This window comes from Ambystoma mexicanum, chromosome 1q, assembly GCF_040938575.1.
Source record: "Ambystoma mexicanum isolate Mex_15411 chromosome 1q, UKY_AmexF1_1, whole genome shotgun sequence".
In the NCBI taxonomy this organism is placed as follows: Eukaryota; Metazoa; Chordata; class Amphibia; order Caudata; family Ambystomatidae; genus Ambystoma; species Ambystoma mexicanum.
Genome location: NC_090922.1, coordinates 1,423,788,409 through 1,423,814,770, shown reverse-complemented (window position 1 = coordinate 1,423,814,770; position 26,362 = coordinate 1,423,788,409). Strand labels below are relative to the sequence as shown.

The 26,362-nt window shown below is 47.0% G+C and overlaps 1 long non-coding RNA gene across 1 annotated transcript in view; it reads right to left on the bottom strand.

Moving 5' to 3' along the window:
* The window catches only part of LOC138548646 (uncharacterized), a 70,574-nt gene extending 45,229 nt beyond the window's left edge, over positions 1 to 25,345 (bottom strand). Inside the window, exons 1-2 of the long non-coding RNA XR_011292444.1 lie at positions 25,302 to 25,345; positions 21,851 to 22,696 (exon numbers count right to left, since the gene is read on the bottom strand). This is a non-coding gene — a long non-coding RNA (uncharacterized lncRNA). The remainder of the gene's footprint in view (positions 1 to 21,850; positions 22,697 to 25,301) is intronic.
* Positions 25,346 to 26,362: the final 1,017 nt, after the last annotated feature.

Here is a 26,362-nt window from a genome sequence, read left to right as displayed (position 1 = left end):
TCCTTAAAAACCACTGATTCTCGATGGTTTGGTAAATGAGTAGTTAAAATGATACTACTATCTGAGCAACTACTATAAATGTATTTTTAAAATAATGTTTATAATGTTGTTAGAATTGTGATAGGTTGTATGATATAGGACACTCAACATGTTCTCCAATCATATTTTAAATGCATTTTATTAATTAATGACTCTGTAAGGTTTTATGTAAACCAGAACATATGTAAATAATGAAAATGTAATATAGCGATCACCATCATTCGGGAGCTTACAGGGCCAATAACGGCCTGCAAGATGCCACCCTGAGCCTAACATAGGCCCAAGCAATGGGAAGCCATCTGCGATGGCTCAGGGTCGTTACAGACCATGAAATGTCCTTGCGTATGGGGTTGATCGCTATTCGCACACTGCGCCTCCCTCTGCTATGCAACTACTTCTAAAGTGGTTCTTTTTCCACAGGAAATGAACTCTGCACATATTATGCATGCTCATTTTCCAGTAGATAAAAAACAAACGTGGCCTCTGTCATGGAAACTAGAAAGGGAGTAAATCCTTTTTCTATTTCCATGGCACTGTTGGTTGAGAGAGAGAGAGCAGTTAATTTAGTGGGGTGCTTGCGGGACTGGCGGGGGGACAACAAGGCTTGTGGAGGCAGAGAAAGAAATTACAGACCCATGGGGGAGGCGACGGAGGTAGTAGAAAACACAGATGGTGTTTATGGATTCATACCTTTGGTCCCTGCCTCCTGATTGGTTGGCACTTCTTACCCTGGTGCGAATAAAAACTAAATGGCATCACGGTTGAGGTGTGATGTCATGGCGCCACAAGAGCCTGAACAGACACAGCTGCTAGTAGCAGTCAGGGCTCACTTATTGTGATATAGTGTTACATGAACACTCTTCAGTTTACGCAAAAAGACCATTGCTTAGGAAAGGGTGTAGTGAGTTGGGAAAAAAAGATTTTAAAAGGCAGGTAGAAAAGAGGAGGAGAAAGTAGACTGAAAATGGGAAATGCTGAAACACAACCAAAAGAACAAAGAAATTGAGGTTGAACTCCTGGCACTCTACATGGAGTAAAAACCTCTGCCAAACAAAGATAGCTATTTAAGCAAAGATTTCATATTTCAAAAAAGGAAATAGAACATATTTTCGGTAGCAAAGTGTATTTTTGCCATGCAAAGTCCGGGCAAAGTCAGTGCATAGCCATTTTTTCAGTACAAAATGATTTTGCACCGGCTTTGCACAGCAAAAATACACTTTGCACGATTCCATGAATCAGGGTTTGTGTTGGCAGTGCAAAGTCAGCAGTGCAAATTCACTTTCAACCGGGCAAATATTCTATGAATCTGGCCCTTAGTGTGCAAATACAAAACCAATAGAACAACGCAAAAAAAAAGGTTGTACTACTGCACTCTACACGGCGTAAAAAAACTCCCCCACACAAAGATAACGTTTTAAACAAAAAATGCAATATTTAAAAAAAGAACATAGAGCATGTTTTCTGTAGTATAACAACCAATTTCCCAAATAAATTACATTAGGAAAAGGTAAATAATTACACAATACAATTGTGCATTTTAGTTATACAAAATCCCATTGGTATGATTCCAAAGGAAACATTCATGTTTTTAAAGGGTTAAAAATTCTAGAAGAACCTTATTTAAAGAAATGTCTCCTTTATACACATCTACTAACTAAATGTACTGTTATTAGTGACTCAACAGTTGCATTTAAGAAAAGAATAAAGTTTGGGTGGAGAAAATTGGCTTATTTTATTATTTTTTGAAGCCCTACCAGTGTCCCATATTAAACATGAATGGATGTTTATTTTTTGTTATTTGTAGAAAATACTAGTGGTATTTGTCCCTGATGAAGAAAGTCATTTTTGAAACACGTTGGACATGAAATCTATAACCACTGAAAATTGGTGAAATTTAGTTAGTAGATGTGTATAAACACTTGTATATGAGCGTGATAGAAATACATTATCAATTCAATTCAATTCAAAGGTAAGCACGATAGAAATAAAATATCAATTCAATTGTAATTTGTATAGCGCACCATCTTTTCTCTAAATAAGATTCTTCTAGAACTATGAACCATATAAACATTGCATTTTTCCTTTGAAATCATACCTATGGGATTTTGTATAACTAAAATGCACAAATGTATTGTGCAAATCTTTACCTTTTCCTAATGTAATTAATTTGGGAAATTGGTTGTTATACTACAGAAAATATGCACTATGTTCTTTATTGAAATATTACATTTTTGTTTAAATAGTTATCTTTGTGTGGGGGAGTTTTTTTTACCCCATGTAGAGTGCGGGAAATACAACCTCAATTTATTTTTTTTTGTTTTGCTTTGTTCTATTGGCTTTGTATTTGTACATTAAGGGCCTGATTCATAGAATACCTGCCCAGTTCCAAGTGAATTTGCACTGCCGAAAAGTGACTTTGCACTACTGACACAAACTCTGATTCATGGAACCGTGCAAAGTGTATTTTTGCTGTTCAAAATGACTTTGCCCGGACTTTGCATGGCAAAAATACACTTTGCACGGTTCCATGCATCAGGGTTTGTGTCAGCAGTGCAAAGTCCCTTTTCAGCAGTGCAAATTCACTTTGAACCGCTAAATATTCCATGAATCGGGCACTAAGTATTCACTGTACCTATTACTCCACAGCACCATAAGTTACTCAAATGAATGATGACCGAAAATATGGTAAAACTTTGAACAAGATTGTGAATTTTGAGTGCAACCGGTTTTTGGCGTGTTAGGAAATGCTGGAACAAAAACAGAGCTAGAAAAGGGAGCCTGGGAGAAAAAAGTATTGAAAATAGTAAATTCAGAAAGAGATCATATGGTGGAATAGAGACGAAAAGAAACCACTCATATAAAGGGAATCGAGCATGAAAACTAGAACTGGAGAAAATGCAAGAAAGGACCATCAAAATTACAGAGAAAGAAAAAGGTAATGTCAATAAAAGACGACAGACAAAATAGGGTGCTGTGCTGGACAGCAGGCATGAAAGGAGAAAATAAAAGCATAAAACGAGAAACCAATGCAGAAAATGAAAGGGCACCTGCATAAAACGACGGTGGAGGTTTGGAAGTGGGATTTGGATTTCCCCGCCATGTATCGTCACAAATTACATACCCCCTACGATAAGGAAAGAGGCCATTGGTAATGGTAATGTTTATTTATAAAGCGCCTATACACAAGGCAAGTGTTTCAAAGCGCTCAAGGAGGGTGGGAACATGGGGAAAAAACAACAGTCCTTCAGAGCCCTTGAAATTCTGAGACGATAATAGTCTGCACAGGAAGAGTAAGTGCATATAATACAATTAACATTTGAGACACAGCAAATAGGCCTGTCGGCGATTCTGCAGTTTCACCAAGTGCAATTAAGGGGTGAAGACGGGGAGAACAGACAGACAATTTTCAAGCACGGTGCATTCGGATCGTGCAAGTGCAGAGTCACCTGGCAGTTCTGCTGCGTAATTAAGTCACTGGCCCTCGCGCCTCTTGCAGGTCCCACTGTCGCGGAACGCTCTCTTAACGTGTATGTTACAAATTGACCACATTCCCAGTTGGTGCCATAATAATCGCCAATAACTAAATAAGTAAATGAGTAAACAAACATTTGGCTGCCATTCAGTTTCATCTTCCTGGCAGCTTGACTGTAATAAGAAAATTACATCCGCCTTTGACTATTGCAGCTGCTAGTCAATGGTCCCGGGAGGATAGCTCAGGGGCAACGTTCTCGCCTTGGAATCAAGACGACATGGAGCAACACAGTTTCAATCCCCAGGTCTACACTTAGAAACGCCTGGGTATTAAGTGTGTTAAAAATAACCCCTATCATATCTCTGCATTGTACTATTACAGCTGCTAATCAATATATCTGCATTTTACTATTAGAACTGGATAGTCAATATATCTGAATTTTACTATTACAGCCGAACAGTCGTGCCAGCAGGCAGCACTAGTGACGCTCGTCTGGAAGTGTTGCCTGCCACAGAACACGGTCTCTCTGAATAAGGGGACATGGGCTTGAAATAAAACAAAGTACGGTAAAGCAGCCAGGGCAAGAGGGAGAGGAATGGAAGAGAAAGCAGCAAGATGTGTCCGAGCCCCCTGCAGCTGAGGACTGCACACAGCATACATATCAGCTTCAGATGCTGTGGTCGCAGGCGCTCTGTTCCACCATGGGACTAGGTCTTCGCTATATCAGACACCGGAAGAAAAACATTAATTTGCCCTTTTCATGTATTTGCCCTTTTTTATTTTCTGTGGTTTTCTTTCTCCCGTTCTTTTTTACTCTCCTTTTCTGCCTCTCTTTCTCTGTCACTGTTATGTTATCGCATTTCTAGAGCGCACGGTCACCTGAAGGTATCATGTGCCCCTTTGTTTTGCTGTGTTAGCATTCCTTTTTGTCTTTTTATTCTGTGCTGTCTTTCCCCTCCTTGTTGTCTATCTGTGCTCTTCTGTCTCCATTTTATCTTTCTCCTTTTATATTTTTATCCTCCTTTTCTGCCTCTCTTATTCTGGGACTGTGCTCTGTTTCCTTTCGTCTTTCCTCTGCATTTTCGCTGCCCTCCCATGTGCTCTATATACACTTTTCTGTCTCTGTTTTATTGTTCTCCTTTTCTTTTGAGTTTTGGGCGATTAAGTTTGAACTGTTGCCTTACAGTACATAATGGGAGTAATAGCAAATGAGAAGGGGCACAGAGCTTGAAAGTGTTGTTTGGTTATTTGCCCACCCATTGAAAGCCCATGGCCCTGCTATGCGACACATGGCCCATGGCCATGATATGCGCCCGGTTGCCATCGGGCCTGGTGCGCTATACAAATAATAAAATACAAATAATCCTTATGGCTATTCCCACCATGTTCCTGCCCCTCCTTGCCCAAAACATCTCCTCATGGGAACTCTTTGAGATTGCTTTAAACAAGCCTTACCATCAACCTTTGCACTCGAAGTGCTTGCCAGTATTTTTTCATAGCAGTCTTCTAAGAGATCATCACTTAATTGGAGTTGTAAACACGCTACTGGTGTAACAAAAATGTCTTAAGCAGGCCTGCTTTCAGGCACTATAAGCACTGGCACCATTTTGCACCTGCCTCTATCGGTTGCCAGTTAATCCCACTACAGCAGCGCTCGGCAAGGGCCTTTTCCACGCCTACACAAAAGCCCAAACTGTTGGCATTGCCAATGCTTGTTTACTCTCCTTTTCTGCCTTTATTATTCTGGTGCTCTACTCTTTTCCCCTTTTGTCTTTTCACTCTGCGTTGTCTAGCCCTCCCTTGTCTAGTTTCACTTTTCTTTCTTCATTTTATCTTTCGGCTTTTCATTTTTACTCTCCTTGTCTGCCTCTACTGGCACACTGTCACGGTTTTTAGCTGTGTCCCCCTTCCCGTTTGTCTTTTCACTCAGCGTTATCCCCCCCTCTGTGTTGCCTATCTGCACTCGTATGTCTCTATTTTATCTTTCTCCTTTTCTACCCCTCTTCTCAGGCCCCCTTTCCTTCCCCTCTTCTTTGGTTTCTTTTTCTACCCCTCTTCTCAGGCCCCCTTTTCTTCCACTCTTCTCTGGTTTCCTTTTCTTCCCCTCTTCTCTGGTTCCCTTTTCTACCCCTCTTCTCAGGCCCCCTTTTCTTCCCCTCTTCTTTGGTTTCTTTTTCTACCCCTCTTCTCAGGCCCCCTTTTCTTCCCCTCTTCTCTGGTTTCCTTTTCTTCCCCTCTTCTCAGGCCCCCTTTTCTTCCCCTCTTCTCTGGTTTCCTTTTCCTCCCCTCTTCTTTGGTTTCTTTTTCTACCCCTCTTCTCAGGCCCCCTTTTCTTCCCCTCTTCTCTGGTTTCCTTTTCTTCCCCTCTTCTCGGGCCCCCCTTTCTTCCCCTCTTCTCATGCCCTCTTTTCTTCCCCTCTTCTCTGGTTTCCTTTTCTTCCCCTCTTCTCTGGTTCCCTTTTCTTCCCCTCTTCTCAGGCCCCCTTTTCTTCCCCTCTTCTATGGTTTCCTTTTCTTCCCCTCTTCTTTGGTTTCTTTTTCTACCCCTCTTCTCAGGCCCCCTTTTCTTCCCCTCTTCTCTGTTTTCCTTTTCTTCCCCTCTTCTCAGGTTTCCTTTTCTATCCCTCTTCTCAGGCCCCCTTTTCTTCCCTTCTTCTCTGGTTTCCTTTTCTTCCCCTCTTCTCTGGTTCCCTTTTCTACCCCTCTTCTCAGGCCCCCTTTTCTTCCCCTCTTCTCTGGTTTCCTTTTCTTCCCCTCTTCTCTGGTTCCCTTTTCTTCCCTTCTTCTCTGGTTTCCTTTTCTTCCCCTCTTCTCTGGTTCCCTTTTCTACCCCTCTTCTCCGGCCTCCGATTCTACCCCTCTTCTCCGACATCCTGTTCTCGGTGTAGTGTTCAGTTTGCTTTAGCGCTGCACTTTGCCTTTTTGTCGTTCCATATTGTTCACTTCTGGCCTGCAAGCGAGCAGTGCCAGATTAAACCCTGTGGAGGCCCTTCGGCGGTGTAAATGTAGCCCCCCTCCCCTCGCAAATGATCTCCTAATACATTTTTAATTTTCTGCACCGCGTTATTTTGATCCGTTGTCGCGGGGCCCCTGAAAGGAGAAGGGCCCATAGGCTGGTGCCTACTTGACCTAATGGGTAATGTGGCCCTGCAAGTGAGCTGCACTTAAGCACCAGCCCTTAGAATCGATCAGGTAGACGAGGCAGGCACCGGGGCTGTGTGCCTGGCATTCTTGAGTCCCATCACTAATTAGCTGCATCATGGCAGCTGATTTCCCAAGTGCACGTGAGATGTGATGTCACAACTCGCTTGCAATAAACATGCATGGTATCTGGTCATTGCATCGAATGCAATAGCATTGAATGCCATACCAGAGGAAAAAAAGCATCGAAAAAAATCATTGAATGCTTTTTTTTTAAAGGTAAAGGGTTTAGTTTAATTAAAATGGGGTTTAAAGGTTAAAAAAGGGGGGATGGGAGGGACCCCCGATTAAAAAAAAAAACATGAAAAAAATGCATTTGATGCTTTTTTTCGATGCTTTTTTTCCTCTGCTATGGCATTCGATGCTATTGCATTCGATGCAATGACTATAAACCAACACGCATTTATATATTGGTTGCACGTGACCCTGTAAGATTCTTCAACTCTACGTCTTCAGCATATTCGAAGACACTGGGAATTCGCACGGCCATCTTATGCTGCGTTATGAAGTTTGTATACTGCCCCTGTGGTCTCGGCGCGCATGCCTTGGCCGGCAAGTGGGAGGATTGCACCACCCACCAGTAATGACCTAACATGGGTTACATAAACAATTGTGTGCCTGATTTATGGAATTTTTTTTTGCATGGCACAAAGTGACTTTGCACTGGTGAAAAGTGACTTTGCACTGCTAACAAAGACCCTGATTCACAGAGTAGTGCAAAGTGTATTTTTGCAGTGCAAAGTGACATTGCACTGGTGCAAAATACACTTTGCACCACTCTATGAATCAGGGTTTTTGTTGGCTGTGCAAAGTGACTGCGCACTATTGCAAAGCGACTAAGCACTGTGCTAAAAAATTGCATGAACCAGGCCCAGTCTGCTCTTGACAAAAAATAGCTTGTATTTCAAACAATATAACAACAGAAATTCCCAATGGGGGAAATACTTCGTCCCACCTAAAATACGCAAGGAAGTCACATTTTTTTGCGAAGTATAATCACAAACTTTCTTGTTATGTTATGGTTTTCCTCGGGGGTCTGCTGGAGACTCAACCGGGGCCACTGCTAGCTTATATAAAAAGCATTTCAAATACTGCCTCTTTTTACTGCCTGCCAGAGTATGGCTTTGGAGATATTTTGCCTCTGTGGTAGGCTGAAAAAAATATGCTTTAATAACTACCAAAGGACCCTCAAGCGTTTGCCCCCGCCCAGAAAGGAGGCCGGAAAAATGGTAACACGGCACTGAAATTTAAAAACGTTCTTTGATGCAGGGAGCAGAGCACGAACGTGTCCCTTCCATGCAGCGCAGTGCTTAATCTGTCACAGTGTTTGCCAGGGCTCAGCCCCGGCACTAATTTCCGTCCGAGCGCCGGACCTTATTGTCTCAGACTCAGTTCAATTAATATTTGGGGCCAGATTCATGGAATTTATAGCACAGTGCAAAGTGACTTTGCACTGCCAACACACACCCTGATTCACAGAGCGCAGCAAAGTGACTTTACACTGGTGCAAAATGACTTTGCACTGCCACCAAACACCCCGATTCACAGCGTGCTGCAAAGTGACTTTGCACTGGTGAAAAATGACTTTGCACTGCCACCAAACACCCTGATTCTCAGAGTGCTGCGAAGTGACTTTGCAATGCCAACAAACACCCTGATTCACAGAGCACTGCAAAGTGACTGTGCACTGGTGCACATTGACTTTGCACTGCCAAAAAACACCCCGATTCACAGCGTGCTGCAAAGTGACTTTGCACTGGTGAAAAATGACTTTGCACTGCCACCAAACACCCTGATTCTCAGAGTGCTGCGAAGTGACTTTGCAATGCCAACAAACACCCTGATTCACAGAGCACTGCAAAGTGACTGTGCACTGGTGCACATTGACTTTGCACTGCCAAAAAACACCCCGATTCACAGCGTGCTGCAAAGTGACTTTGCACTGGTGAAAAATGACTTTGCACTGCCACCAAACACCCTGATTCTCAGAGTGCTGCGAAGTGACTTTGCACTGCCAAAAAACACCCTGATTCACAGAGCGCTGCAGAATGACTTTGCACTGGTGCAAACCCTGATTAACAGAGCGCTGCAGAGTGACTTTGCACTGGTGCAAATCCTGATTAACAGAGTGCTGCAGAGTGACTTTGCACTTCCAAAAAACATCCTGATTCACAGAGCGCTGCAAAGTCTATGTTTTCGTGCAAAGTCCATGTTTGCAGTGCAAATTGCACCAGTGCAAAGTCAGGGCCTTGGTGTTTTGGCTACTTTATTATTTTAACTGTGGTTATCTATTAAATCAATGATTGTGTTTAATAAGTGCCATGGACGAGTATGCTCGTCCTTTTTGCATATACTTGCATAATAGCTTGGCAGTCAAGGGGTTAAAGACACACTTAAACATGCGTCTGATATCAAGATACAACATGTATGTTATGTTATGTTATGTTATGTCGATGGTAATGTGTACATCACACATCTGCCATAGTCAGTACATCCATGGACACCAATGGGCCAGGGGAGTTGCAGCTTGACGCCCCTAAATGGTTGGCGGCAACAGTGAGCGTACCCGTCCTGGTGTGCCATGGGCAGGCGAGACACTATTTGAGCCCTGACACTTATTCTTTCACAGATTAGGCACTGCATGCAGGAAGTGTTCTGCATGATACACCTCAGGGGGTGGGGGCTCAAATGTGGGTCTCGCGGATGCGTCCCGTCTCAGCCCCATTGCAATGGAATGCAGAAAAGGGTGGAACGAGCCTTCCTTGAGACATTGCTAGGCCGCGGCCCCCATCCACGGCTTTTACATAATCTGGCTGCTTAGGACGTGGTTAAAAAAACAATATCGAGAAGCAGAGGTCGAGCTTTCAAAAAAGAGGCTCGCAGCAGCCCTTGAACGCCTCCTCTGTTAATGCCCGACCATCAGATGACTTGGAAGGAGTGCAGCAGCCCTTGAACGCCTCCTCTGTTAATGCCCGACCACCAGATGTCTGGTAAGGAGTGCAGCAGTTCTTGAACACATCCACCGTTAATGCCCGACCAGCAGATGTCTGGTAAGGAGTGCAGCAGCCCTTGATCGCCTCCTCTGTTAATGCCCGACCATCAGATGTCTGATAAGGCGTGCAGCAGCCCTTGAACACCTCCCCCGTTAATGCCCGGCCATCAAATGTCTGCTAAGGCGTGCAGCAGCCCTTGAACACCTCCCCCGTTAATGCCCGGCCATCAAATGTCTGCTAAGGAGGCGGATTTCAAGAATAAGCCCATGGGGTGGGGGCTATAAGGCCTGCAAGCTGCATGGCGGCCTTCTGGGATTTTAGGCTGCAGGTGGGGGCATGTTAGCCCTTATACTACATGGCTGCCAGCCTCTACACTGTCCCATATACTCCCGCCCAATGCTCCGATTGCTCCTGCTTTATTTCCCGCCCTTTTCTTTTTCCTTTTATATTTTACTGTCTTTTGCTGGTAAATGCGTTGCTGTCATCCATTCTTTCACCCCTTTTCACTCCCCCCTCCTTCTCCTTCTCTTCTTTTTAAACCTGCAGTTGTATGTCTGCGTTTTATTTGCCCCATTCGTATTTTTTCACTCGCCTGCTTTTCTTTTTATGTGTGCCTTTGTCCACCTCCTTTCCCTCCCTTTCTCTTTTTCTGTGGGTCTCCTTTTTTCCATGTGTTCCATTATTCTCCTCCTTTCAGCCTCTGTCACAGCAATCTCCAAAGTGGAGCCTTCTCCCCCTTCTCTCGTTTATTTTTCCATTCCACTGTTTTACCTTAACCCCCCCCCCCCCCCACTCCCCCCATCCCAAGCAACACTCCCCTCTTCACTGTAAACATCCCTAAAGGCTTAGTCCCAGCGGGTAGTGTGGGGTGTGGGGGGTCTTTGACGGGGCTCCGGGGTGTCACTAGGCAACTTTAATACGCTATTGAAATGACACACTGATGACAAGATGCGCTGTCTCGAGTCGCTGGTCATTTGCAGGCTACATTGCTTCAGCTCTATCCGTGTCTGTCGTGACATGGCTGCTACTAAAGAGCGCTGCTCCTCCTTTTCTCATAGGCACTGCTGTGCTCGCAGCGCCTGGCTTCTAGGGCATCCCTGTCCCTCTTTCACCATTCCTTTGCTCTGCCTTTCTATTCGTGCTCTGCCTGCGTTTCCATGCGCTTCTCTCTTTCATCTCCTTCCCCTTCTCTGCGGCTGTGTTTGTTTTTTTGTCAGCGACTTCATTTTCTGTCAGTCTTTTTTGTGTACGCTTGTTTCTCTCGGTTTGAGGCAAGTGAACCCCCTTCTCTCCGGATAGCGCAGTCAGCGAAAGTGGGGGCCGGCTGCGTGCTGGAGCACAGCCGAGCGGACGCCAGACCGCGGGTCCAGTTCATTTGGACCTGTTGTTCCTACGCATATATACCCCCATAAATGTAACCCGGAACCTCCCCTGCCACCAGCCTCTCTTAAACCACAAATCACTTGACTACGGTCTCCAACCACAGCGCCTCGAGGCCATAGCATCGGCAATAGGCACTACACAAATATCAAATAACATAACATAACTTGGAAAGCGCAGGTTTGTGCAAAATAAGCCCAGATACCAAATGCAAGTGAGCTGTGACATCAGCCGAGTGCAGAGTTAACTAGCGAAGTATAAATGACTCTTACATTGCATACCGCCACACCTTGCATGTCATAGGAACATATCAGTCAGGCATGCATGCATTTATTTCCCGTGTACGTAAACAAAATAAGGCAGGCATTAATAGCAATAACCCACGGATAATAGTATTATTACGCATTATTCAAAAGCCTTTATAAAGCACACTGAGTAAAATAACGTGGCCTTAAAACGTAAACAATAGATGTTAATCACCGAGCCAATGATGAAAGGCTGAGTCTTCCCTGTTGGGGTTTAAGCCCCAGAGCTGCAGGTTGCACACGGACCCCTGCAGCAGCCCTTGCTCGGACACAGAGCGGTTCCCCCGCAGCTCCCGGGGGTAGGGGTGGGGAAACCAGGAGCGGAGCACGGTGAATGCTGCGCTCATTACCTGCCCTACGCGGCCATGACACTGCATTTTCGCGGGGCCTGGTCCCATTTCTAAAATGGCAGTAAAGCCCAGCCTTATTTTTGTTTCTAACCCGATCCACTGGGAGCGTCCGGGGCGAGGGCAAGAGCACACGGTCTGCGCCGCGGAACAGGCTCCCTCGGGTGCAGGCTGACAGGAGGGCTGCGCCGCACGAGCCGTGGGCGAGCTGCATGAACCCCAGGTGCCACTTCCATCGATTGCGTGCCTCTTTAATCTGCTTCATGGCACTAAAATGAGCGCCGATGAGTTGGCAGGACACTGGCGACTCGAGAGAAAGTTCGGTGTGCTGCGTGTGCTATTGCGAGATATTAAATTGCTCTTTTTCTCCCTAACACGCCTGTGATTAATCTGAGTGATGTGGGGTGCAAACACAAGAATAAACCCGAGGTTTACTTTTAAATGTAATCACCGCTGCATGAACTGTCAACATGGAAACCGTTCTTCCGGCCCCCTTAGCTCAGTGTCTCCCGGCGACACCCGCATTCAGGCCGCCATCTCGCCCACAGTGCGTGGATCTCACACCGAACAGTTCTACACGCACACGACTGGACGACGAGACACCGCAGGGCGTCTGCACCACGCATCATGGGTTACTCCCAGTCTAAATTAAACTAACACTGCTCTGATTTACATGCATGCGCCTCATACATGGTACATGTGTGTGGCTTCATACGGCATGCATTACAAAGGAGCTTTAAAATCAAACGGGTGGCCCAGGTGGTAATGGGATGGTGGTCTCACAGCAAGTTACCAGGGGGCGGGGGGGTGGGCAGTTTAGGAAGACCCTCCCTCTCCCCATCACACAAGCAGTTTGAGCCCTCGTCCCAATCTCAGCAGAGAGGCCTGGGACTTGATGTGTGCGTCTGGATGGCATTCATAAGAGTGCAAACCTAACCCGGAGCGCTGGGGCAGCGTGCAAGACAGGCTGGGGGATAATAATTGCACCAGGTGGGGTTTCATATAGCGCCACGTGTGCGTTGCGGCGCTGCAAGGCACCCCGTGGTGTGACGGCCCTGGGAGTCATACGTGCTCATGTGCAGAGTTCCTCGTTGAGGTTCTCCCCTCTATCCGGATTAATACCAATAGGCCTTTATTAATAGCCCACTGTATCAAGAATGCTGTTCCGGGCCATTATCTCATGGTACAGCCTGACTGATTCCACACTCGGAAGGACAATCTACGACAACCATTGCCAAATAAAAAATAAATGCAGAGCCCTGTCTCATTCCTGCGTGTGGGGCGTCAGTGTGTCCCTCCGCTGGGCCTCGGGGAGGGAGGGGTCGGGGGCAAGAGCACAGCTGCAACGAGGCCCCTTCCAAGCACAGTACAGAGGCCCACCATCCCAGGCGCAGGGCAAAGAAACTGGGGCATCGAGTTTAACACTGAGAATAAGGGCAGTAGCAACACACCAACCGACGGGCACAGGCGCCTTCCCAGCCGATTGCACCTCTAATATTAATGCCATAATCCTAATATGAATAATAACACTACTAATATTACAAAGATCGATGAATCTACTTATTTATTTATTTATGTGTGCATTTACATAGCGCGAAGTTGCCTAGATACCTTCGGTTTATGTGCGCTATATAAATGCACACATAAATACATAAGTAAATTCATCGATCTTTGTAATATCAAAAACTACTAATAATACCATTAACAATCCGCCATTTCCAAATGTGCCTTCTAAGTTCGTGTTTCTTTGTAGTTTCGCTGATAACAACAATAATAATGAAGCTAGATAGGGTAATAACAATGGCAGTATTATATCGTGTTATGCACATTTATATTGTGATATGGCATTTTAAAGGTAGAGTGAAAGGATGCTTAATGCACCCTAAACACACTAAATAAACAAATAAGAAAAGGGCAGTATTGCATAGCCACCTGCATCTGTGTAATACTAATACCACGCATGATGACAATAACAATGACAACGGTAAGAGGAATATTATTAATAATACGACATCTGGCACTAACGAGTGCCCACCTGGACTATTGTGACAGTCAATTGTTGGGCATTCCCTCCAAACAGCTCCAGCGGCTCCAGAGAGCACAGATTGCTATTCAAGCTAAACAAAGCTGCCCCTGTGCTCCTACTCCGTCAGGAGCCGCATTACATGTAAGACAACTTGCGTGGTCTTTTAATGCATAAATGGCCCTGCTCCTCTGTCACCTGACGAGACAACTACGCTCTAGTGACAGCCATCTTCTGATCATTCCTCACTCCGTCTGCACATCCCCAGGTGACGGAAGACTCTCTGTCTTTGGCCCCAGGTGGTGGAACTCTCGACCACTAGAACTCGGGACAAGGAGCTCACTCCTGCAATTTCACCGAGCACTGAAGACTTTTCTGTTTAGGTAGATGGCCTTTTGTATTCTGGAGGCACTGCTCTGAATTATATCGTCTACCATGGTTGATGTCATCTGCGCCAATATACAATTAAGTCCTTTTGGTGCGCGTTATAAATACAAAAAAAAACCATCAAATCAAATCTACATCGAGCCAATTCAACGGTATCTTTTAAGCCCATGTCCCTTTCTTATAATGTGAACCACAATAATATTCATTATAGTGTTGATACTAATCCATTGCCCACTGTATCTTCTCAGTTCATGTGCCCCACTAATAACATCATATGATATATGGGATAATGCACCCCTTACCGTACACTATAAGGACATTGCAAATGACTCAGGAGGCCGGGAGCCTTTCAAAGGCTACGGAACTCTACGGCGACTTGCAGTCTCCTTTGTATGCACGGCAGGGGGGATTTTATTCATTATAATACATGGCCACACACTGACGTTCCCTTTGATGCCGCGTCTCTTGCTTCATGTAATGTAAGAGATCTCCCATTTGCTGATCCTTATAATCAATGGAGAATCTGCTTGGATTTGAAAGAGAAAAGACGCAGCTCTTAATGTGTAGGAGAACAAATAGTTCAAACTGTTTAGTAAAATGTCTTGGGAGAAGTTTTCATTTTGTGCATAAGTTATACCATGGAGCTTCTTGGTCACGTGAGTAAAACTCCAGTGGTGCACAATTTAAATATTGTACCATAAACAGTTTCTTGTCAATTACCCGGTGCAACCCCTCTGCAAGGCAGGAGTCTGAGCAGCTCCCCGCTGTAACCCCTCTGCAAGACAGCAGTCTGAAAAGCTCTCTGCTGCAACCCCTCTGCAAGGCAGGAGTCTGAGGAGCTCCCTGCTGCAACTCCTCTGCAAGGCAGGAGTCTAAACAGCTTCCTGCTGCAACCCCTCTGCAAGGCAGGAGTCTGAGCAGCTCCCCACTACAACCCATCTGCAGGCCAGGAGTCTGAGCAGCTCCCTGCTGCAAACCCTCTGCAAGAAAAGCACCTTGCTGAAACCCCTCTGCAATGCATCAGTCTGAAAAGCTCTCTGCTGCAACCCCTCTGCAAGGCAGGAGTCTGAGGAGCTCCCTGCTGCAACTCCTCTGCAAGGCAGGAGTCTGAACAGCTTCCTGCTGCAACCCCTCTGCAGGCCAGGAGTCTGAGCAGCTCCCCGCTGCAAACCCTCTGCAAGAAAAGCACCCTGCTGAAACCCCTCTGCAAGGCAGGAGTCTGAGCAGCTCCCTGCTACAACCCCTCTGCTAGGCAAGAGTCTCAGCAGTTCCCTGCTGCAACCCCAGCAGCTCCCTGCTGAAACCACTCTGCAAGGCAGGAGTCTGAGCAGCTCCCTGCTACAAGCCGTCTGCTACGCAAGAGTCTGAGCAGTTCCCTGCAGCAACCCCAGCAGCTCCCGCTGCAACCCATCTGCAAGGCAGGAGTCTGAGCAGCTCCCCGTTGCAACCCCTCTGCAAGGCAGGAGTCTGAGCAGCTCCCTGCTGCACCGCCTCTGCAAGGCAGGAGTCTGAGCAGCTCCCTGCTACAACCCCTCTGCAAGGCAGGAGTCTGAGCAGCTCCCCACTACAACCCCTCTGCAAGCCAGGAGTCTGAGCAGTTCCCCACTGCAACCCCTCTGCAAGGCAGGAGTCTGAGCAGATCTCTGCTGCAACCCCTCTGCAAGGCAGGAGTCTGAGCAGATCTCGGGTGCAACCCCTCTGCAAGCCAGGAGTCTGAGCAGCTCCCTGCAGCTTTAATTAAGTTCTGCAGGGACACCTGAAATGCTGCACGCTGGCACAAGCAGGCGGCACTGTGACGCCACAACCGAAGCGTAATAACTGATTGCAGTGCTGCTCTGATGCCATTTTCTTATTACAGTTCAGTTGTGATGTCACAACTAGCCTGTAATAACACACTTATTTCCAAGCTTTTATAAAGCTCATGCAGGCTGCCATGTATCATTATCATAATACTACTACTACTACTACTACTACTACTACTAATAATAATAGTACATATTTTCAGTTACTGATTCTTTGGGTTCTTTCTTATACCGATAGAACTAAAACATGTAATCATTCTAAAAGCAACCATAATAAGAGTACTCATAAATAATTAAATAATCATTCTCTTTCTTTCGAGCCCTCCACAAACTCAATGGTCTGGGCTGTCCTAATAATGGCTGCTACTGTTCCACAACTCGCATGTACTCCTTTTAACGGCTATGGAAGGATGAAAGGTCGAGTCGACAATGCTGGACTGTGGCCTGCAGGTCAGTACGAGGCCCTTGCAGAAGCGCTGAGCCGCCTGACTTCCGCCTGACTTTTCCAATCAGAACAGCTGCATTGTCGAGGGGAAATAATTAGAGAGCGCCCTAAATGCGGGGCGACATTTCTCCTAAACATACACAGTTTGGGGGTGCCCTCATTTACCAAAGCACCGACTCGGCCCTCTGATATGCTAAAGTGTGCATGGGGAGGAATACAGGGAGACTGGTGTGTTCCAGGGCCCCCGCACTGACTCGCGGTCTCCCTTATAAATGAAATAGACCAAGTCTCCCTGATTCACACACAGTCTCCCTTATACATGAAACAGACCGAGCCTCCCTGATTCACTCACAGTCTCCCTTATACATGAAACAGACCAAGTCTCAGTGATTCACTCACAGTCCCCCTTATACATGAAACAGACCAAGTCTCCCTGATTCACACACAGTCTCCCTTATACATGAAACAGACCACGTCTCCCTGATTCACTCACAGTCTCCCTTATAAATGAAATAGACCAAGTCTCCCTGATTCACTCACAGTCTCCCTTATAAATGAAATAGACCAAGTCGCCCTGATTCACACACAGTCTCCCTTATAAATGAAATAGACCAAGTCTCCCTGATTCACACACAGTCTCCCTTATACATGAAACAGACCACGTCTCCCTGATTCACTCACAGTCTCCCTTATAAATGAAACAGCCCACGTCTCTCCGATTGACTCGCAATCTCCCTTATAAATGAAACAGACCAAGTCTCCCTGATTCACTCATAGTCTCCCTTATATATGAAACAGACCAAGTCTCCCTGTTTCACTCACAGTCTCCCTTATACATGAAACAGACCAAGTCTCCCTGATTCACTCACAGTCTTCCTTGTAAATCAAACAGCCCACGTCTCCCCAATGGACTCGCAATCTCCCTTATAAATGAAACAGACTAAGTCTCCATGATTCACTCACAGTCTCCCTTGTAAATCAAACGCCCACGTCTCCCCGATTGACTCGCAGTCTGCCTTATACATGAAACAGACCAAGTCTCCCTGATTCACTCACAGTCTCCCTTATAAATGAAACAGACCGAGCCTCCCCGAGTCACTCACAGTCTCCCTTATAAATGAAACAGACCGAGCCTCCCCAGTCACTCACAGTCTCCCTTATCAATGAAACAGAACACGTCCCCTTGGTTGACTCACAGTCCCCCTGCGAGTAGATCAGACAGCCCTAGTCTGCCTGATTGGCTAACACTCTCTCTTGTAAATCAGACAGGCCAGGTCTCCCCAATTGTCCCACAGTCTCTCTTGGAGGTCAGGCAGCCAAAGTCTCCCTGATTGACTGACACTCGTCCTTTCTTCCTGATTGACTAACACACTCCCTTATAAATCAAAAACCCCAAGTCTCCCGGAACGATTAACACTCTCCCTTTTGAATCAAAAATCCCAAGTCTCCCTGGTTGACTAACACTCTCCCTTGTGAGTAAATCAGACAGCCCAAGTCTGCCGGATTGACCGACTGTCTCACTTGTAGGTCGGGCAGCCCAAGTCTCGTGGATTGACTAACAGTCTCCCTTGTAGGTCAGGCAGCCCAAGTCTCCCTGATTGACTAACAATCTCCCTTATAAATGAAACAGCCCACATCTCACTGATTGATTCAGACGGCCAATTCACCATGCGTTTTCAATGGGTTCAACCCATCTCAAGCAACACGCCATTGATCGTGTGGGGGATTACACACAAAGCTCCCACTCACAACAGTCTGTGCTGAGAAAGAGGACGCGGTGAATTAAGAACCCCCAACCCGGCCCCATCCCTCGAATATTCGAGAACTAAAAGTGCAGAGGAATAATGTGTTTCCAAGGAACGGAGCAATGTGCCGGCGGTGATTGGAATGGTCCCCAGATTTGCAAGAACTGTAGCTATGAAGAGCAAACCATATATGGGAGGGAGGGGGTGGATTTTGCCTCTGCTCATGCACATTATGCAAGGAGTGTAAGTGTGCACCTTGCTTCTCAACGCATCATTTCCCAATAAATCATGTGAATGTGGAAGCTGTTGGTGAATGCACCCTGGAGTGCACCTTTGTGAGTGCTCATGTCAATGCCCTGAATGGATGTACGTGCACCTTGGAGTGCACCTTTGTGAGTGCTCGCTTCAATGCCCTGAATGGATGTACGTGCACCTTGGAGTGCACCTTTGTGAGTGCTCGCTTCAATGCCCTGAATAGATGTACGTGCACCCTGGTGTGCACCTTCGGGAGAGGACACTTCACTACCCTGAATGGAAGCACATGCACCCTGGTGTGCACCTTTGGGGGGGGGGCACTTCATCGCCCTGAATGGATGCACGTGCACCCTGGAGAGCACCTTTGGGAGGGGATTACGTTATCACCCTGAATGGATACATGTGCACCCTGGAGTGCACCTTTGGGAGGGGATAATTCATCGCCCTGAATGGATGCACGTGCACCCTGGAGTGCACCTTTGGGAGAGGATTACGCCATTGCCCTGAATGGACGTAAGTGACCCTGTAGTGTACCTTTGGGAGGGGATTACGTCATCGCCCTGAATGGATGTACGTGCACCCTGGAGTGCACCTTTGGGAGGGGACACTTCATCGCCCTGGAAGATGCACATGCACCCTGCCGTGCACCTTTGGGAGGGGATACTTCATCACCCTGAATGGATGTACATGCACCCTGTAGTGCACCTTTGGGAGGGGATACTTCATCGCCCTGAATGGATGTACATGCACCCTGTAGTGCACCTTTGGGAGGGGTCACTGCATCGCCCTGGAAGATGCACATGCACCCTGCCGTGCACCTTTGGGAGGGGATACTTCATCGCCCTGAATGGATGTACATGCACCCTGTAGTGCACCTTTGGGAGGGGTCACTGCATCGCCCTGGAAGATGCACATGCACCCTGCCGTGCACCTTTGGGAGGGGATACTTCATCGCCCTGAATGGATGTACATGCACCCTGTAGTGCACCTTTGGGAGGGGTCACTGCATCGCCCTGGAAGATGCACATGCACCCTGCCGTGCACCTTTGGGAGGGGACACTTCATCGCCCTGGAAGATGCACATGCACCCTGTAGTGCACCTTTGGGAGGGGTCGCTGCATCGCCATGGAAGATGCACACGCACCCTGCCGTGCACCTTTGGGAGGGCATTACGTCATCGCCCTGAATGGACGCACGTGCACCCTGGTGTGCACCTTTGGGAGAGGACACTTCATCGCCCTGGAAGATGCACATGCACCCTAGAGTGCATCTTTGGGAGGGCATTACGTCATTGCCCTGAATGGACGTGCGTGCACCCCGTAGTGCACCTTTGGGATTGGATTACGTCATCTCCCTGAATGGAAGCACATGCACCCTGGAGTGCACCTCTGGGAGGGGACGCTTCATCGCCCTGAATGGCTGTACATGCACCCTGGAGTGCACCTTTGGGAGGGGATTACGTCATCGCCGTGAATGGACGTACGTACACCCTGGAGTGCACCTTTGGGGGGACACTTCATCGCCCTGAATGGACGTACGTGCACCCTGTAATGCACCTTTGGGAGGGGTTACGTCATCGCCCTGAATGGACGTACGTGCACCTTTGGGAGGGGTTACGTCATCGCCCTGAATGGACGTACGTGCACCCTGGACTGCACCTTTGGGAGGGGACACTTCATCGCCCTGAATGGACGTACGTGCACCCTGTAATGCACCTTTGGGAGGGGATTACGTCATCGCCCTGAATGGACGTACGTGCACCTTTGGGAGGGGTTACGTCATCGCCCTGAATGGACGTACGTGCGCCCTGGACTCCACCTTTGGGAGGGGACACTTCATCGCCCTGAATGGACGTACGTGCACCCTGTAATGCACCTTTGGGATGGGATTACGTCATCGCCCTGAATGGACGTACGTGCACCTTTGGGAGGGGACACTTCATCGCCCTGAATGGATGCACGTGCACCCTGGACTGCACCTTTGGGAGGGGACACTTCATCGCCCTGAATGGATGCACGTGCACCCTGGATGGCACCTTTGGGAGGGGACACTTCATCGCCCTGAACGGATGCACGTGCACCCTGGATGGCACCTTTGGGAGGGGACACTTCATCGCCCTGAATGGGCGTACGTGCACCCTGTAATGCACCTTTGGGAGGGGATACTTCATCGCCCTGAATGGGTGCACGTGCACCCTGGATGGCACCTTTGGGAGAGGACACTTCATCGCTCTGAATGGATGCACGTGCACCCTGGATGGCACCTTTGGGAGGGGTTACGTCATCGCCCTGAATGGACGTAAGTGCACCCTGGACTGCACCTTTGTGAGGGGACACTTCATCGCCCTGGATGGATGCACGTGCACCCTCGATGGCACCTTTGGGAGGGGACACTTCATCGCCCTGAATGGGCGTACGTGCACCCTGTAATGCACCTTTGGGAGGGGACACTTCATCGCCCTGAATGGACGTACGTGCACCCTGGACTGCACCTTTGGGAGGGGACACTTCATCGCCCTGAATGGATGCACGTGCACCCTGGATGGCACCTTTGGGAGGGGACACTTCATCGCCCTGAATGGGCGTACGTGCACCCTGTAATGCACCTTTGGGAGGGGTTACGTCATCGCCCTGAATGGGCGTACGTGCACCCTGTAATGCACCTTTGGGAGGGGACACTTCATCGCCCTGAATGGGCGTACGTGCACCCTGGAGTGCACCTTTGGGAGGGGTTACGTCATCGCCCTGAATGGACGTACGTGGACCCTGGACTGCACCTTTGGGAGGGGACACTTCATCGCCCTGAATGGATGCTCGTGCACCCTGGAGTGCACCTTTGGGAGGGGACACTCCGTCTCACATGGGGGCAGATAGAGTAATGTGAATACCAGTAATGGGATGTTCCATCGCACGGCCTCATCCAACGTCTGACAGATCAAAGTGTATCTAATGCCAAGTGAATAACATCCACTCTAAGTACCTGGGAGGGATAAAAGGCGGAGTCGTCCCACAGTGATTCTCACCCAGGGTCCTCGTGTCGTCCGTGAGAGCCCCATCCCACCAGATATTCAGGATAACTGTCTACTCTGTAGATGAACCCTAATGTGTATTGTAGGGATACCCTGAAAACATGCCGTGGGTTTGACTATTTTATTTTGTTGCATATCATCTCTTACACGTGTGTTAGAGTTATTCCTGTTTTCTCACTTAGTCATAGTTTCCAGGGGGCCCAGTTTTGCAGGAGCACCGCCTCCACTCCTGACTTTATCAGTCTATATGTTTGGACTTGGGGCCAGCACCTGCCCAGGATCACACAGTGCCGTGTGCCTGAGCAAGGACATCAAGTCACAGTTTACGAACTTCGATCAAAAGGCCGAACCCCATACATCGACAGCAATGCCTCATCCTACAGTCCCGCAAACCAGCCTAACAAGTACTGATTCCAACCCAGTCCTACCTGCTTTTCAAAGGGGCTGGCCTGCCAGGGCCGATTCTCCTTCAACTCTTCGACCTCTGCTGCACCCCAAAAACACAATCTTCTGGCAGACAGCCGGACAGGGCACCAACCCGGAGACAGACCCCTGATTTCATCCAACCTGCCTTCAGGTGGCTAGCTCCTCGACCGATGGGATTCGTGACAGGTCAGGGGTCAAGAACCCGCGTTTATGAAATACCAAACATTGGACCACTTTAGCAACGCAAATACTGCTGGACTTCACGTGCCTTTTTAACAATTCAAATAGCGCTTGACATTCTGGCGAAGGCTTCTTGTTTTCGTGCCCATTCTTCCTCGTACATTTCTCAAGACCCGAATATATGGTTTGCTCCATTAGGGGCCATGATTCGCAAATGGAGGAGTGTTGGCACTGACATTAGCACCCAAGTGCGCAGGGAAATCGTTCACATTTTTGGTGAGATGTTTTTGCAATACTTCCCGGCACCGGCGGGTACAGGAGTGCAGGAGTAGACAGTCTCTGTAATCTTGCCCCTGCCTCTCAAAATGCAATCAGCGCCATCGGTCACCCGTGGTAAGGCAGCGCCCGCATGGCCTTGCAGGGCGTCGAAGCGCTAACATAATGGAGCCTGTAGAGTTGACGAAGCGCTCTAGTTGTGGTCGGTGTTAGACACGTCGCTCCACAGCCCAGAGACTCGAGCGTGGCTCACAGCCCCGTCTCCTCCCCGGAGACCCCGACAGCGCGGGCAGGGCTTTTAGAAAGGGGCAGTTGCTGTCACCAGATCGTAACGGTCATTGTTCATAACCTTTGATCGCTCTTTCTTCCGTCTTCAAAACACCTTATGTCACCTGCCAATTAAAAGTTACACAAAGTTAAAGCGTATTCTCTCAAACACACATACACTTGTCTGTCCCCCAGGACAACTGTCAAGTGTTGCCCCGAAAACCGAGAGGTCAGTAATAGCGCATAATGGACCCGCAATACGGCGCAGGCCATTCACGCGCTCTGCACCCGCCCCCCAACCCCCACAGACAGCAGCACTTGCATCGATATGATGACGTAATGTAGCACGACGACTTAACCAAGAGAGGGAGACAGGCAGGGTGGGTAGATGGGCAAACATATATGAGTGATAATAATATTAATAATATCACAACTGTTTAAAGCGTTTCATGATATTTTCCCCGACTTCTAGGCACTGTAAGATCAGGTGCCACTAGTGCTCAGTGTAAAGGAAGACAACCAGGTAGGCAGACAGGTAGTAGACATAGACAGAAAGAAGGATAGGCAGACAGCCAGACATACAGAGAGATGGGTATGCAGAAAGACAGATACATAGGGGGACAGCCAGACAGATGCCAACAGCTGGACAGACCCACAGACCGACATGCCAAAAGACTGACACTTAAATTGATGGACACGCGCGCACAGTCACACACACACACACACACACACACACACACACACACACACACACACACACACACACACACACACACACACACACACACACACACACACACACACACACACACACACACACACACACACACACACACACACACACACACACACACACACACACACACACACACACACACACACACACACACACACACACACACACACACACACACACATACATACATAGAAAGTCAGAAACATGCGCACATAGATAGCTAGATGCATACATACACACATAGACAGCTAAAGGGGTACCTAGATAGACAGGTGCATACACTCTATATACATAGATTCGTTAAATAGATACACAGATGCGTACACAGATACATACATAGTTACATAGATACACATGTGCATTGATAGATAGGTAGATGGATAGATAGATAGTTTAATAAATAGACACGTGGATATATAGATAGGTGGATAGATAGATAGATAGTTTAATAGATAGATAGATAGATAGATAGATAGATAGTTTAATAGATAGATAGGCTGTTGGATAGATAGATAGATAGATAGATAGATAGATAGATAGATAGATAGATAGATAGATAGTTTAATAGATAGATATGTGGATATATACATAGATGGATAGATAGGTAGGTGGCCAGATAGGTTGGCGGATAGACAGGTAGATGGATATATAAATAGGTGGATACATAGATAGGTGGATGAGTAGATAGATAGTTTGATAGATAGACAGGTGGATATATAGATAGATGGATAGGTGGATAGATAGAGAGGCTTTTGGATAGATATATAGATAGTCTGATAGATAGATAGGTGGATATATAGATAGATGGATAGGTGGATAGATAGAGAGGCTGTTGGATAGATATATAGATAGTCTGATAGATAGATAGGTGGATATATAGATAGATAGATAGATAGATAGATAGGTGGATATATAGATAGGTGGATAGATAGATAGATAGTTTAATAGATAGATAGGTGGATATATACATAGATGGATAGATAGGTAGGTGGCCAGATAGGTTGGCGGATAGACAGGTAGATGGATATATAAATAGGTGGATACATAGATAGGTGGATATATAGATAGATGGATAGGTGGATAGATAGAGAGGCTGTTGGATAGATATATAGATAGTCTGATAGATAGATAGGTGGATATATAGATAGATAGATAGGTGGATATATAGATAGGTAGATGAGTAGATAGATAGTTTGATAGATAGATAGGTGGATATATAGATAGATGGATAGGTGGATAGATAGAGAGGCTGTTGGATAGATAGATAGTTTAATAGATAGATAGGTGGATATATAGATAGATGGATAGGTAGATAGGTGGATAGATAGATAGGCTGTTGGATAGATAGATAGATAGTTTAATAGATAGATAGGTGGATATATAGATAGGTGGGTAGATAGGTAGGTTGATGATAGAGAGGCAGGCGCTTAGATAGACATATACATACACAGAGGGATACATACACAGTAGTTAGATATATAAATAGATGCATGCATAGATAATCAGCTACATAGATAGCTAAACAGACATTTATATAGCTATATACAGAAGATAGATACATAAATAAATAGACAGAGATATGGACATATACAATACATAGATATACGACAGATATATAGATATATACAGCAAAGAAATACATAGATATATAGACATATAAATAGGCAGATACAGTAGATAGATGCATAGATGTTTACATCGTTGCATAGATACATTGATGTAGGGATAGATGGTCAGATGCATATACAGATCCATAGACAGGCATATAGACATATACAGTGGATAGGTACATAGATATACGACAGGTATGTAGACAGATACATAGAGGTTTACATAGTTGCATAGATACACACATGAATGAATAGTCAGATGAATAGATAGACATATATATATACAGTGCATAAGTACATAGATATAAAACAGATACATAGAAGGATACTGTAGGCAGATACATAGACAGCTATACGGATATATAGATAGATACATAGACAGACATTTCTCCCCCTTTGCTCTTGTGGCAGCAATGATAGTGCCAGCCTGGCAGAGACACAGTTAAACTTTCCCTTCTTGAATGATATCACTGGGAAGGCCTGGGATTGGACAGCCGGCCGCCGCCTCCCGATTGGTTGTCGCGGTGCCAGGGCAGGAGAATTCTGGAAGTCGTGTGAGTGGAGCCGCGTCTTCTGGTTGGCAGGGCGCTGGGCTCCCGCAGCGTGTAGGGAGGCAGAGTCGATTCTCTGCCCATGGAAACACAGAAGCAGGGAGGCAGCAGCCTGGAGGGGGGAGTCGGGGGCTTTCACCTCGCCACCCATCCTGGTGCTCTCACCTTGGGGAGGGGAATGGCACTCGTCTTAAGAAATAATTAAATGGAATGAGCTGTCTGCAGAAAAATCGGCAGCTTCAGAGAGGCTTCTAGGCACAGAGCAGGTGGTAGGTGGGTGACGGAAGGATTGGCGAGGCCCCAGCAACAGGATGGCTGGCTATGCCCGGGTAAGCAGCATAAGGGGGTATATAGAAGCATGTGCCCGCCTAAGTAGGATCCAACTCCTGACAGGACCTCCCTGCCACCCCGAATAACCAAAGGGCAAGGCATGCTTTCAAAGGTTCAAATTGCTAGTTCCTACGGGCTCCCTTGCAACGCATATACTTCACAGACTGCTAGCTTTCAGAAATGCCAACTCCTGATTCTGAAGCACCCATGGGCGCAGGAATACGTGTGCTCTGCACCACCCCCACACACCAAGAGCCTGTAAGGAGGTGGCATGATGGGCAGGCGTTCTGCGCCAAAGTCGCTGGTGGCATCTGCGTCATTCTATGAGTAGCTCTCCAACGCCTGCCTCTTGGCTTACGCTTTAAGAATCTGGGCCCATCTGCTGGTTTTACACTTAGTGTATGACTGTTTTCATCCACTTCCTGTGAATACATCATGGTTGAAGGATGTGTGCTGTCACTTCCTGTATGTCATCGGCATGGACAGCCACATGGTTAGGCAAGGGTGGATCTCTCCATTCCAACCCCAAACCCCACCATGTTGCAATATCAACCATTGACACGG